Raw genomic sequence first — 6,389 nt, 5'->3', positions numbered from 1 at the left:
CCCTTCCCCCCCCGGGCTGCAGCCAGGCGAGGCCCCCCCCCGGCCCCTCCCGGCTCCCGGGAGCCGGAAGCGGAGGGCGGCTGGCCGGCGCAGCAGGTGGTGGACCCGCGGGGACCGCGGGCTAGAGGGCCAGGACTCCGGGCTCCGGGGCGGGGCCGGGGATCGGCGGGTTCACCTCAGACGCGCGCGGGCGCCAGCAGCCCGGGGCCACTTCGTGTCAGGGTGGTCGCGCTGGGGTCGGGAGCCTGAGTTCTTCAGGGCCGCGGAGGCCGCGCCGCGCGCCGCCCGGAGCGGGTTCTGAGCGGTTGGCGGGTGAGGGGTCGGAAGGGCCCTGGGCACCCTGGGGCGCGTCAACTCCCCCTTTCCCCCCCCACAGTCTCAGGTCTTGTTCGGGATGTTTTTCCACCTGCCGTGTTTTCGGAAACCAGCCTGAGGCAGCCCGGTGTTTCCAACTCCTGACTGGCACCGGGAAGGGAATCGGTCTCTTTTTTCCGTGCTTGGGTTTAGCTTGCTTAGGATTCTAAATTTTTCGTCTGCCCTTTTGAAATAGTTGTTTTCAAGTTTTAGCCACCTAAAGAAGTACAAAAGAATATTGTGTTTGAAATCTTTTAAACTTGGTTTCGAAGTCATGTGCTAACCCACACAGTTGGGACGCTATGATTTACCTTCACAATTCGGAAGTTGTGACCAGTTGTGAGGAAGTTAGGGCCTTGGGGTTACCTAAAGGTAATTTATATTAGGTTGTTGGGCCATAAAAACTGGGCAGAATTGGCCACGCACGGTAACTCAACGCCTGTAATCCCAGCACTTTGGGAGGCCGACGCGGGCTAATAACGAGGTCAGGAGATCGAGACCATTCTGGCCAACATGGTGAAACCCCGTCTCTGCTAAAAACGCAAAAATTAGCTGGGCGTGGTGGTGCTCGCCTGTAGTCCCAGCTACTGGGAGGCTGAGGCAGGAGCATCGCTTGAACCCGGGGGGTGGAGGTTGCAGTGAGCCCAGATCGCACTACTGCACTCCAGCCTGGCGACAGAGGGAGACTCCGTCTCAAAAAACAAAACAAAAAAAACAAAACAAAACTGGGCAGAATTAATGATTTTGATGCCCCGAGAAACAGGATTAAATTCCTCTTTCAAACCAAAGTCGGAATTTGATTTTTCAAAAGTGTAAAATACCATAAACTTTTAAGGTTAGTTGTTCAGTAACTATGTCACCAAGTTTAAGGCACTTTCTGAGTTTACGTATAGTTTCTCCAGAGCCCTAGGGGAAATGTTTTGCAAAATGTGCAAGTTTAAGTTTCCAAAACAGGTTGTCTTTTTTATTTTTACTTTTGTAAGTTTTAAAGTATATTTAAAGGGAGACAGATCACAAATGTACAGGAGAAAATACAGGGGTCGATGGATTTATTATCTTGTAGTGATAACTTTCTGGGTGTATGCATATGTCAGAACTTACACGTTTTACAGTTCAAATATGTGCAGTTTATTGTCAACTATATGTCAGTAAAGTTTATAAGAAGTAACCAAAATATATTTAATACCACAAAAAAAATACAGTAAAGTATAAACAGATAAAACGTCATAAATCCTTGACTCCTCCCCCCAACCCAAAACTGGAACATTAGTAAAACTTGCATTTGTCTATGAGTTTATCTGTGCAGTGGATTTTGTGTATGTCACTTCCTTGACCTTTTGAAAAATAGTTTTATCATACGTGTTTGTATGCCGAAACAGAGTGGCATTTAATTTGCTTTTCTTTTGAGCTTTATAAAAATAGTATGTGGCTGTAGTTTATTTCATTGCTTTGTGACATGTTAATCTACCGTAACTCATGGGCACTTAGACCGTGTTTTTATTGTTTTTTATTTTGTTTTGCTGTAAACAGTCTTGCTCTATGAACATTTCTTGTTTCCGGCTCTTGGTACACATGTACAATAATTTCTCTAGAGTAAATACTTAATGTGGATTGCATTAGAAGGTATTAGGTAATCAGGACTAGAATAGATTGAATAACTTAGAAATAAAATGAATGAAAAACGTTAGGATTATTATGTTTAAATAGAAGATTCATGGCCATAGTGATTGAACTAGTTCAACCTATTTGAACATTTGCATGAAAACATAAAATTCCTGTTAACCTATGTGTAATGACCCTCTTACTTTGAAGTCACATTGTAAAAAGTCTGGCACTGTTTGGTATCTCCTTTTCAATGCAAAAATAGTAAGTATAGTAGAAAAAACGCTGGATTGTATGTAAAATAAATCACCCTTTCTGCTGTTCCTCTCCTCCCCTCTAATCTCTAGCAAATTGCTTAAGAATTTCTCTTGTGCCTTAGCATACTCATGTAGAAGAAACTTGTCCTAAGCTTATTCTTCCAGTTTTGCGCAGACTTTAGTTAAGGAAAACACCTGTCAAATGGCACACACCCTTTAAGGGAAAGCATTAGGACCAAGGTGTTATTCTGTGGAATTACATTTTGTATCCTTTGGAATACTTTCAAAAAACTTGTGTGGTGTTTCAGGATTTGTTAACTGAATATTTAAATATCTTTTAGATTAGAGAATGCCCACAAGGTGTGCTTCTCAAGGATCTGTTTCATTATGCTAACAGAGACACAGTGACAAATTAGGGAATAGTATCTCCTTAATATCCTGAAGATAGGTGTGTTTGTGTGTGTTTCATGTTTCATTCATGTATGTAAGTGTGAATTTACATGTAGCGTTGAATAACCTTTTTGAAGGCGTGGGAGTAAAAGATGGTTTCATTTTTTCTATATGTAGCTTGGAGACAAATATCAGGATGCTTTGTTTTGGTAGGGCTGTATTTTGCTTTTAAAAACCTCATTTTTTAATTTGATTGTAAGGACAATGTGTATATGGGGTTTTCCCCCTCAAATTTTGAGAAAGAATAGAAAGTTACTAAGAAAAGCCACCTATAACACCATCATAGATAACTATTGTTAACATTTTGTCAGGTATATCCCTGGTCTTTGTGTTTTCTTAATATCCTAAACTATTAAGAGTGAATTTTTTTTTTTTTGGAGAGGGAGTCTTGCTCTGTCACCCAGGCTGGAGTGTAGTGGCGCCATCTCGGCTCACTGCAAGCTCCGCCTCCCGGGTTCACGCCATTCTCCTGCCTCAGCCTCCTGAGTAGCTGGGACTACAGGCGCCTGCCACCACGCCTGGCTAATTTTTTGTATTTTAGTAGAGACGGGGTTTCACCGTGTTAGCCAGTATGGTCTCGATCTCCTGACCTTGTGATCCGCCCACCTCGGCGTCCCAAAGTGCTGGGATTATGGGCCGGCGCTCATGCCCGGCCTATTAAGAATCAATTCTAAACACTCTCAGGCTGGCTCTTCCTTAAGAAATTACCAAAATGTAATCTGCCTCACCATCTTGTTTTATATAAGATGGTAATAGAGGTCATCTACCTGGTACCATTGCTTCAACTTTTCTACTCGTCTGTTTCATTTAAATGTGTAAATTAGAGTATCTTATTCTCTGACTCAAAACTCCCCAGTAGTTTTGCAATATACCAAATAAAATGGAAACCTCTTTCTGTGGTTTGTATACCTCAGACCAGCAAAGTCCACTAGAAATACAATGTTAGTCACGAATAGGAGCTACATTAAGTAATTTAAAATTTTCTGGTAGCCACATTGTGAAAAGAAGAGAAACAGGTGAAATACATTTTATTGAACCCAAAAACTATGAATTCAATATGTAATCAGTGTAAGAAATTGTTGATGGGATAGTTTTCTTTTTTAGACTGTCTTTATAATTTGTTGTGTATTTTCCACTTAAAGTACATCTCAATTCGGACTAGCTACATTTCTTTTTTTTTTATTTTTATTTTTGAGACAGAGTCTTGCTCTGTCTCCCAGGCTGGAGTGCAATGGTGCGATCTCAGCTCACTGCAACCTCCACCTCCCAGGTTCAAGCGATTTTTGTTCCTCAGCCTCCCGAGTAGCTGGGACTACAGGCGTGCACCACCACGCCCGTCTTTTTTTTTTTTCTGAGACGGAGTCTTACTCTAGTATACAGGCTAGAGTGCAGTGGTGCAATCTTGGCTCACTGCAACCTTTGCCTCCTGGGTTCAAGCGATTCTCCTGCCTTACCTCCCCCCAGTAGCTGGGACTACAGGTGCGTGCCACTACACCCAGCTAATTTTTGTATTTTCCGTAGAGAGGGGGTTTCACTGTGTTGGCCAGATTGGTCTCAAACTCCTGACCTCAGGTGAGCCACCTGTCTTGGCCTCCCAAAATGCTAGAATTACAGACGTGAGCCACCGCGCCTTGCCTAAATTTTTATAGTTTTAGTAGATACCGTGTTATCGCCATGTTGGCCAGGCTGGTCTTTTCCTGGTCTCAAGTGATCCACCTACCTTTGCCTCCCAAAGTGCTGGGATTACAGTCATAAGCCACCGTGTCTGACCCAGACTAGCCACATTTCAAATGTTCAGTAGACATGTGACCAGGGTTACCCCCAGGGACAGTTCCATCTTATAAAAGTACTATAACCTAATTAGTTATCTGTTGGGTGTAACTTACGTTTATTATTTTTTTCTTCTTATAAGTAGTGTGATAAATATCATAAGAGCTACTTCTGTGTATTTGTCGTTGTGTCCTTAGGGTCTAGTCTGTCTTACAATCACTGAATCAAAGCATATGAACATTTCTTAAAGTCTTTTCATAAATATTGCCAAATTTGGTTCTTAAATTTTGACTGACATCAAACTTTAATATCAAATTTGACTAAAAATATGACAGAATACACATTTCTTGTATATCTTTACCAACATTATCTGTCTATCCATCTACCCTCCATCCTTCCTTCCCTTTCTATAGGAATCATTATATATTTCTGTAATTAATTATGATGGTAAATAAACATGGATCTTGGACATCTGGTTTATCTTTTGCCCATTTTGGATGGTGGTTTATGTTTGTGATACCCTTTTAAACCTTTTATATTTTTAGGGTTTAGGATAGCAACTCTGCCATATATTACAAATATGCATATACACATTTGTATATACACACGTATACATATACACACACACACACACACGTTTGGTTTTTTTAAAATGTTTTTTGAAACACGTCTTGCTCTCTCACCCAGGCTGGAGGGCAGTGGTGCAGTCATGGCTCACTGTGGCCTTTACTCCTGGGCTTAAGTGATTATCCCACCTCAGCCTCCCATGTAACTGGGACTACAGGCATGGTGGGGACCATGCCTGGCAATATTTTGTAGAGATGGGGTTTCACCATGTTGCCCAGAGTGGTTTCAAACTCCTGGGCTCAAGCGATTCACCAGCCTCGGCCTCCCAAAGTGCTGGGATTACAGGTACGAGCCATTGGGCCTGGCCTACAAATATTTTTGCTAACTCTTCATTTACCTTACAGTGTTTTTTCTCTTGCTCTTTTTTTTTTTTTCTTTTTTAACAAAACAAAACAGGCAATGGTTTTACCTTTTGAGAAAATTAGGTTAATACTTTCTTTCATGTCTTCTACTTTGCTTTTATATTTAAAGGTTTCTCCTGCCCAGATAAATTTTCTTCTAGTTCTTTTACACTTTCATATTTCACATCTGTCTTTTCTGTTCATCTGGGATTTATTTTGATATATGTGAAGTGAAATAACTTCCTTTATTTTTTCTTAAAATTTCGGCCCCACTAAAAAAAAAAACAAAATCTTGTTGCCTTGAAATAAAGCTGCCTTTATCATATGTTAAATGCACATATTCTTGGTTCTTTTTAGGTTTTATTGAAATATCAATGATTTGGTACCAGTGCATACTTGTATACACCGGGCATAGTATTTTCATTTTGTAAACAAATGTGTGTTTTTTTTGTTATTTAAGTCTGTCCTCCATCCCTTTTTTTTGGTTGTTGCTATGTTAGTCCTCAGATTTTTTAGTTTATTCTTTTTGGGCTTCAAATTTAGTTTTGGTTTTGTTTTTTTTTTTTTTTTTTTTTTTTTGAGACAGTGTCTTACTGTGTTGCCCAGGCGGGAGTGCAATGGCATGATCTCGGCTCACCACAACCTTTGTCTCCAGGTTCAAGTGATTCTCATGCCTCAGCCCTCTGAGTAGTTGGGATCACAGGGGTGTGTCACCACACCTGGCTAATTTTTGTGTTTTTAGTAGAGATGGGGTTTCACCATGTTGGCCAAGCTGGTCTTGAATCCCTGACCTCAGGTGATCTACCCACCTCGGCCTCCCAAAGTGCTGGGATTACAGGCGTGAGCCACTGTGCCCAGCCAGTTTTGAATTTTTTAACTTAAAAAAATTGCAACTTTTACAATATTTTATGTTTTATAATGAAAATGTGTAATGCTGTTGAATGTTCTTCTGAGCATAGCTTTAACTATTTTTTTTTTTTTTTTTTTT

The 6,389-nt window shown here is 41.0% G+C and overlaps 1 protein-coding gene across 5 annotated transcripts in view; it reads left to right on the top strand.

Moving 5' to 3' along the window:
• ZFAND6 (zinc finger AN1-type containing 6) overlaps positions 1 to 6,389 on the top strand; it is an 82,587-nt gene that overhangs the window by 575 nt on the left and 75,623 nt on the right. Inside the window, exon 1 of one of the 5 annotated variants that reach the window (XM_017886829.1) lies at positions 72 to 96. The exons of 3 other annotated variants lie outside the window; for them this stretch is intronic. The gene's annotated coding sequence lies outside the window, so the exon portion shown is untranslated. Of the gene's footprint in view, positions 1 to 71; positions 97 to 6,389 lie in introns of those variants that run through there. One more of the 5 variants, XM_017886824.1, reaches the window with a different exon arrangement.

This window comes from Rhinopithecus bieti, unplaced genomic scaffold (assembly GCF_001698545.2).
Source record: "Rhinopithecus bieti isolate Rb0 unplaced genomic scaffold, ASM169854v2 scaffold_15087, whole genome shotgun sequence".
Lineage (NCBI taxonomy): Eukaryota > Metazoa > Chordata > Mammalia > Primates > Cercopithecidae > Rhinopithecus > Rhinopithecus bieti.
The sequence above is the reverse complement of the archived record's forward strand: the minus strand, read 5'-3'. Positions and strand labels throughout refer to the sequence as shown.